General features: G+C 41.2%; 1 long non-coding RNA gene across 1 annotated transcript; it reads right to left on the bottom strand.

Annotated features, from left to right (window-relative positions):
• Window positions 1–1,032: 1,032 nt before the first annotated feature.
• LOC128461521 (uncharacterized) lies at window positions 1,033–8,110 on the bottom strand. The gene is made up of 3 exons (XR_008342271.1): window positions 7,717–8,110; window positions 6,335–7,626; window positions 1,033–5,974 (listed from the first exon to the last, which is right to left on the bottom strand). It is a non-coding gene; the product is annotated as an uncharacterized LOC128461521 (long non-coding RNA).
• Between the last annotated feature and the right edge of the window lie 881 nt (window positions 8,111–8,991).

The following is an 8,991-nucleotide window of genomic DNA, read 5'->3' as shown; positions in this document are numbered from 1 at the left end:
ACATTCCCTAAGTGTTTTGAAATTGGAGGTAGAAGTAGGTCATAACACAAACGGTTAGCAGGGACATTGCCTGTGGATAATCAAAACACTTCATTGCTGTGGAAATCAATTAAAACAGTGTGAATATCCTTCTTAATAATTCTCTATTTAGCCTAGTGCATAGCCTTGCTCTACTTAACTAGTGCATGATAAAAGAAGTTTGTTTTTCAACCTGCAGTTTGCATGTGCTTTACACCTGGCTAACAGCCAATTTTATTGTGTTAATGAACATTTCTTTGAAAAGGTTCCCTCTTGGTTTGTAATATTTTGCAGCTTTGATTCATGACAACTCACCTTGTGCATGAATGTGTGTCTGAGAACCTCACAGTTGCACATGTGAATGAGCACTCTCAGTACAGACAATGGCATTACATAAAACCTGTATTCCTGCTAAAAACCATGTGTAAAAAGCAATCTATTGTAAAAATATCACCACTTCACTTTGCTTATATTTGAAAAGGAAAATCACTAAACATATGGTACGGGCAGGTAAAATGCTATAAATCACTCCTATTGTGTGGTGTCCAGAAATCAGAGACCACTTTCCATACTTCCATACATACTGAATGTGTTTTTCTGAATTTTCACTGGGAACACACCCACCATCCATTCAACATGAATCCAGAATACATTTTTTATTGTTACATTCTGCTTATTGTATAATTAAACTAACGTTAACCATCATATACAAGACTAACAGCTCATTCAGAATATTCTGACCAAGTGTTTACAGCTGTTCAGACTGGCCACACTGTTCGTGCTGCTGTTGCATTATCCATCATCCACTTTTGATAGAGCGTATTGATGTATTCTACTAAAGACATGCTAACATGCTCACAATGACAATGATGTCAACATGCGGATGTTTTGCAAGCAAAGATTTCCACTGGGAATTGCCGGGAGACATATTTGCCTAAATCTTTCCAAGCGGTACTTCCCCATGACAATGGCAAAGGTTACTGTTGCTGTATGTAGCTTATACAAAAACAACAGAATGGATCTCCATGACAACGATGGAAAAATGTGGTATGTGTCAGGGAAGAACCCATTAAGGTGGTGCAGATCTGGATCAGGGAGTTGATCCAGGAATATTTTTCACTCTTGAAAATGCGAGGTAGGACGCTTTTCAACATTTTCGTCATTTTCCTCAGGGAATTATTTATGGTTCTTGATGAAAAAATCAGGCCAAGGCAATATAATTTGATTATTTACACCTACCTATATTCCAAAAAGACACTGGACTTGAACAGTGGACTTTGCAGTGAAGATGCAGATACATCATCGGCGGTATCAATAAATCAAACAATCAGTTTTTATTGTATAGCCTATATTCACAAATCACTGTTTGCCTCATAGGGCCTAATTACGTGTGACATCCCCTGCCCTCAACCCTTAAGAGTAAGAAAACAAAACTAGGGGCTGTGTTCCAGGTTGTGCTGTTGAGCCATTTTGCCACGCCCATTTCCAAATACTCCAGAATACGTACATTTTCACCACTTTTTAATTTACTGCAAATTTTAAAAGATTTGCGACCATGTTGAAGCCCTCAAAAAGCCAATTCATTTGGGGTAGATTAATAATTATAAGAATAATCCTTACAATTTCAATATGGCCTCCCACCGGTTCGGTGCTTGGGCCCTAAAAAAACAACCTATTAAAAGGGGAATAAAGAGAAACATCAGACGGAGCTACATGTGAGGGATCCCTCTCCTAAAGGAGACAGAAGTGCAATAGATGCCGCAAGTAGCTGAGCACATCAATAAAATAACACCATTTACAACATTAATGAGAACAGACGGCGCCTAACATGAATGCAGATGTGTTAAGTAATTGTCCGTAGGAAAATGTATGACAGAGATGAAGGCAGCTATCTAGTTTTATTCATAAGCCATGATCAGCTGCCACCATGTTCCATGATGCCAACCATTTGAAACATAGGTAGCTGTTCAATTTATTGTGTACGGCTGACCCAGAAGCGGACATTGACACATTGGTAAAGAGTCCGGTGTTGAATTTCTAGTAAAAGGTGTAGGGTTCTTGATCACTGGGCAAGCACTGGTGGAGCAGGGGGCAGGCTGATGTAAGATGTGGGTGGCTGGTTGACACGGCATGGTAGGAACCAAACAACAGGTGAGCAGGTGGAGGTTGGTTGTGGCAGTGAGCAAGGACACAGGAATAAGTAATGAACATAAAAGAAACATAAACCATTTCTTGAATGTACACTGAAGAGGTCTTAAGCTGCAGGTGATGAGTCAACTGGAATTAGAAGTTGAGATAATCAGGTAATCAGTTGAGGTAGCTCAATCCCAGCTGACAAAGGGTGAGAGGCGGGGTAAATCCTGGTCATGTCGCTGTCAATCACAGGGCTGAAATATAAAGACAAACAACCATTCGTGCATCACAACTATGGGAAGATTAGAAACCAGTCTAGCCTGCATGTCTTTGGACTGTGGGACAAAAGCAAGCACAAGAAGAAGAGGCAAGCAGTGTGTAACAAGAACTTGAGTTCAGATTGTTCTTCCTGCAGCTGTTTCTAGTGAAGGTGAACTGTGAACATTTTTGTTGAGAACCAGGTTAATCAGCAATTACATCAAAACTGTTTCTATGTTATCTGATGGTGTTTGAGGGTACACCTATACTACTAAGTTTTAATTTGATAATCCATCAACTCTGTTATGAATACGCCTGGTGTCCACACTACACTGGAGTTTTACAGCTGCTGAAATTGAGAGGTTTGGAAATGCTGCGTTCTATTCTGGATGGGCAGAAACAAACGCTTGCTGATTGGGTCTTTTTGGTCACAACATAGCCTTCCCTGGTTGGTCAGGTTGCTATTGCATGACCCCTTTCCAGAAGAAAACAGCCAGCATTAGCCTCGACTATAAGTGCAGAATGCATCGTGGATCAATTACAATCCTTGCTGACCCTGTTGTTTCTGCAAATAGCTGTTTGGAGACAAGCTATCATTTGAGAAATCTCGCTCTTTCTGCAACCAACAACCAAATGCTTCCTGTGTACACCAGCACGTGCATGCCGGGTGTATGTGAGTGGCGACTCTGGCTGAGGAGTAGAGGCGTCGGCCTCCGACCAGAAGGCTGGCCGTTCAGTTTTCCCCATATGCATGCCTAAGTGTCCTTGAGCAAGATACTGAACCCCTCAAATGGCCCCTCATAGATGTTGAATGCACTAATTGTAAATCACTTTGGTTAAAAGCATCCGCCAAATGACATGTAATAATATGCATTTTTAAGCGTGTTAGTATGGATGGGGATTAAAACTGATATTTAGTTTGAAAATGCAGTTTTCAAACGAAAACATAGCAGGAGTCTTAAATTTCACGGGGCAGTAAATTAACGCTTCCTGCTATTTTCACCCTTCCAATGCAACCCAGTCAGAGCTACAGCTTCAGCTTGTACTGTGGGATTTAGAAATATAAACATCCGAGCTTACCTTCCTCCCTGCAATCAGTAGGGAACCCTGCGTATTAAACTCCCCACTGTGATGACTGTGATGTATGCATTTTGGCTGTGTGTGACAGCCGCATGTCTAATGAGAGGTGACTGCTCTGCCTCTGTTGGATGACAGCAGCGAGCAGAGTGTATTTAGAAGTCAAGTTGATTTTCTCGGTTTTGATTAAGCCCAACCAGGGCGACTGTCAGCATCACTTACTGTATGTGAATCTAACGATTTCATGTTCTGTTGCCATGGTACACGGGACACGGCGGTGTCTGTGGATGTGGATCTTTGAAATGTCTGTTGAATGTGCTGTGCTGTATGAACTTAGGTTAAGTGCCTTGTCACAGAGTGGGACAGTGAAGTTCAGCTAAGCGCCCTTGTTAAATACGTGCTTTATCACATACAGGGAGATGCAGGTTTTATGTGGGACAGGCAAGATAATTCTCATTTAATCCAAATTTGTCCCCTACTTATTTTAAACCAAAGCCTCCTCCGTGTGTTGTCTCTTAGATTCAGAATTAGGTGAATTTCTACTGTAAAATTTCCATCAGCACAGCATGTGTCTCATCAGATATTCCAACATGTCTGTTTCCCTACGAATGAGGCAAAGCTGCCATGCATGAAAGCACACTTCCTCCCGAGCTTTCACATTAAAACATGTGCAGCCAACCATTAACGAGAAGGATTTTAATGTGAAAAATGAGAGACATTATAATCAGTTTACAGTTTTACTGATGGAAATGGTGCTGTAGAATTGGGCATTGGACACCAAATATATCCCATGAGCCACTGTAGTTGGCTACTGGTACTTAAACTCCCAACTTTATTTTTTAAATTCTACTCTAGAATAAGTTGCTGCTGGCCTTTATTTATTCACTATGGTCCTGGCTGTTTTTTTAAGACTCAATCGTTATTTTAATACTGGTATTTAAGTGACACTTTATTGTAAAGCATAGACTGTATATAAAGATGGACAACATGACAACTGCCCAAAAGTGAGGCCAAATCATCTTGAAACTCTGTCTCCTCCATGTTAGTGGATGGACCAAAACAAAGTCACGGTCCACATCAAACATCTAATCCGTCTGACTTCCAGTTGACCTCATGTTGAAAAATTAATAATTCACTAATCTGGCTTAGAAAATATTGTCCTAGTGGCCTCTAATTGATTCTTATTTGAATTGTAATCAGCTGGAGGCAGTATATTGCTCAGCCATTACTTTTTAAATGATTTTATATGGGAAATGTCTGGTCAGCCTCATGAAACCTGAAATTCCAATTGTGGCAACTCTGCTAAAAATCACCTCACAGTGCGTTGCTGTTCGTGGGAGCTGAGCTGGAATACAGCTGGACGGCCATGCAAAGGTCAACACTTAGGAAATGGTCTGCTATGGGTCAATTTCACATATCAAAGTTGAAATGGATTCCTCTAAATGCTGGTGTGAGCGTGTGTTCATGTCCAGCACTGGCATCTTGCTGCATACTCACACATCAGTGAGGGAAGAGGGGATTGAACACATCTTTCTCTGGATGATCTGATGCTGAATTGCCCTATGCTATTATTTCAACTGAATGTATCACTTCACTTTTAACATGTGCTGATACTGGGCCGCAGGGCTGGGTTGGTGGTTTGATTCCCAGCTTGTCCTCTCCCCATGCTCAAGTCTCACAGGGCAAGACACTGAACCCACAAATTACTTCTGCTGTGCTGGCAGCAATGTGAAGGAGATTCATGACAAACAAAACACCTAATATGGGAGAGCTGTGTGAACGAGTGAATGTGCTGGAAAGTGTCCTGTAAGAGTTCTGTTAAAGATGGTTCGGACAGATGCAGGCATTTGTAAGTGGAGAGGTTTCATATGTAAATGTAAGCAAATCTATTATCGTTTTTCACAGAGCAGCCTAATAGGCGGAAATAAAATGTGCACTCTACAGAAATAAATGAGCAGGTGCGAAGTGGATAGGTTTGTCTCATTAACTGAACACTTGTAAAAGATGGGTAATGCCTTTTACTGTTTTTAAATAGACAAGGAGTGCTCTTCACTTGCTGGATTGAAACTGAAATTGCACACGAGGAGCTGTTAACTCCCCTAATAGAATTTTACGAGTGTTGGTTATCAGTGGAGAGTTTCACTGTTGATCATTTTTGACATTACCCTGTCAAATGAAAAATACGACATGAAAAACTATAAGCATCTTTTTTTCTAAAAACATTACTAACCGCCCTCAGGGACACTTGTGTATTGTGCACAGCATCGACCAGGAAGCCACAGCTTTGGGGAAAACTGATCCTCTGAAACAACAAAGTTTGACAACGAGCCAGCTGAAGGATGACTAGTGTGTGCCAGCCAGTCTGTGTCATCAGCATCAGTAGCCAATCCGAGGACCTTCAACCATCCCAGCCGGGCGGCTCATGACCTTTCCCCAGGGATCGCCATGGTGACAGTGTGCTGAAGCAGCACGACAGACGTCCACTGCACTGGGAATACAACGTTTGTGTTAATATCACGATAGTACGGACAAATGCAAGTGTCTCTGTGAATCAAGTCTGGCAGAAACCTGTTGTGTGCCATTTACTGTAAATACATTTCCTTGTATATGTATAGTTAATATAAAGTATAAAATATATTTTTTCTTCTCATATGAACTCTTAATTTTTACATATTCACAGTCTCTTTTATGTTATACACATGTCTCACATACCAGCTACATCAGATCTAATACAACCTCAATATGTTCATGTTTGCTAAATTGTTTACTCCTGGTAGTGTGATTGTTCAGAATAACACTTAAAGGGATAGTTCCGCCAAAAATGAAAATTCACTCATTATCTACTCACCCCTATGACGATGGATGGGTGGGTGAAGTGTTTGAGTCCACAAAACCCTTCTGGAGTCTCCATTGAGAGTCGAAAAAACGTAATAACACTATGTTGTTTGTTGATCTGTTTTACATATCTAGGAAGAAACATTTGATATTCAGGTATTTGGGCATCCACACTGATACTAAAATATTTGTACATATACACAGTTTTTTTTCCTAGTTGTTATTTAATCATTTAAAAAAAATATATTTGCTCATCTCATTTAATGTACTAGTGCAGTGTATGGAATATAAACTGAACCAAGTCCACTAAATCCTGAATTGGAAAAACAACATTTTTACCTAAAGACCTGACTCAAAACTCTATATTTAAACTATATTTAAGTCCTATGAGGATTATTCTGTTAAAAAAAAAAAATGTTTGTATCAGTGTGGGAGAAAGAACAAAATATACAAACTATAACAACAGTTTAAGACATTTTCTTGTTGGTTTAACTAAACAGAAAAAAATACTAAATGGCTGAGGTGCAACGTTATGTTCCCACAGCTGCCGCAGTGCCAACATTCTTGACAGGCTGATGAGTACACATTCAGAAAAATCTGTTATAACTAACAGAAGCACGTTCCCTGTGTTGATTATCCCAATATATGATGAATTGAGAAGACAATTTGCAAAGATTACACAGAACCCCAGTATTGGACCTGCGTCTAAAAAGACTCCCTCACTTTAACTGATCATGGGCAAGTCATCTGAGATAACAGCAGACGTTCAAAAATTACTGGTGATGAACAAACACTCAGAAAATGTATATTCCCAAGTGACTACTACCAACAGAAACACGTCCTGCATGTTAAAAAAGTGCTGTGCTGTGCTGTCTTTCTGCCGCCTCCACAAAGTGCTCCACTGCTTTCACTTCAAGTGCCTGTGCAGAGCAGTTGTTCGGCTCTGATAAGGCATTTCCAATTTGCAGAGTGGGTTTGTTGGGTGTCTTTCTAAAATACTCCCACACTTAAGGCGCCATATCTGTGACGTGATCAATAAGGTCTCATTCAGACATGCACTGAACTCCTCATAATCTTCTGAAACTTTTCACAGGGACTGTATAGCCATCTTCAGACATGACCTGCGGATAAAGTCTGGAGAATTCTGGAGTTTACCAAGAGTTTGCCTTTCACAGATGCACAACGTGGCGGGAGCTTCGGTGCACAGATGTGTTTTCAACAGCAACAAATCCTCTGTATTATTCAGGCGAGAGGTGGAGCAGCCGGGTGCAGCAGGCAGAGGCATGAAGGGACGTATAAACTCAGCTGAAGAGAACACGTGATTGTTTTTACAACACACAAAGACACCGTTGTCAGCTCTTATCACCACAAACTCCTGTGACATCACATACGCACCTCCTCCCGAGAAACTACAGAGACATGGCGCGATTGTCCCAGTTGGAGGCTCTGGTCAATCTCCAGATTTTTTTCTGCAACCCCCCAGGTAAAAATCCGAAGGGGCCCATCTGGGTAATGTCTGGAGGATCCACCGTGATCAAGTGGGCAAGTTAATGACGTCTCCAACTCGAGACGGACGCAAAACTGAGAAAAACAAAAGGGATCAGGTTAAAAATAAAAGCAGCTTTACACGTAGAAGACCCCAAAGAAGATGTCAACTTGGAAAGACAACTCGATTCGAGAGCTTCAGGTGATGAGGGCCAACGCTGCAGTTGATGTGCAGAAGAAAAAAAACCTTCATGTCCTGCCTCTGTATGCTGCGCCATCCCTCCCCTGAACGCTGCAGAGACGTTCCTGCTGTGCACGTGTCTGAGCAGAGAATCTACTGCTGCGTTCTTTATACTGCATGTGAAAGGAAAACTCTGGTCAAAGTCTGGGCCCCATTGTTTGTGCAATTTCATCTCTCAAAGCAGCTTTATATTGATGAGTAGGTACACAGCACTATTCACCTGGTTTTAAAAGAGGGTTACATGTCTTTATTAGACATTTCAACACTTCCTTTGGCCCCCCAGCAACACACCTTTTAGCTATGTGTGTCACATTGTAGTAGGACAAGCTGTGCTGTATTTTGTTACTATGTGTTTTGTCAAAGAGATCACACAGTGTCATCTTGTCTTTAAGGATTTATAGGTTTGACATACGATGCCTGGAAGCACAGATGTGCTCAGAATGACATGAAGTGTTTTTGAGTGTGCAGACTGTTTTCTCAATATGAGTGACTCAGCTGTGGAGCGTCAGCCGCCTTTGAGAAACATTACCACAGATCCTTGGTGTGGAGGCTGAATACTGGACTCCTCCTCCACCTGGGGTTGTTTATTTGTCATCCCACAATGCACCGGGAGATAGAAAAGGGGAGGAGGGGGCTGGAGTTGTTCAGAAGAACAACAGCAGGGATCCTTCAGCCAAATGGACAAGGGTTAACCCGTGGATTATTCACTGATCAGTCACTGTAATGAGAACAACATAATAAAAGAGATAGCTTTCTTCAGGGGCATGTATATAGCAAGCAATTAAATGCGGCTACTTAATTTAACAATTGTTTCTATCCTCCTAACGTCTGGGTGGTAGATGTTAGCTGACAAGATTTCATTCTTGGTTTAAATTGAGTTTAAATGAATTTCAACTCCCCTTAAATACCTAATGATCGGAAACGTTACAACCATTTATCCTGAG

This window comes from Pleuronectes platessa, chromosome 18 (genome assembly GCF_947347685.1).
Source record: "Pleuronectes platessa chromosome 18, fPlePla1.1, whole genome shotgun sequence".
In the NCBI taxonomy this organism is placed as follows: Eukaryota; Metazoa; Chordata; class Actinopteri; order Pleuronectiformes; family Pleuronectidae; genus Pleuronectes; species Pleuronectes platessa.
The sequence above is the reverse complement of the archived record's forward strand: the minus strand, read 5'-3'. Positions and strand labels throughout refer to the sequence as shown.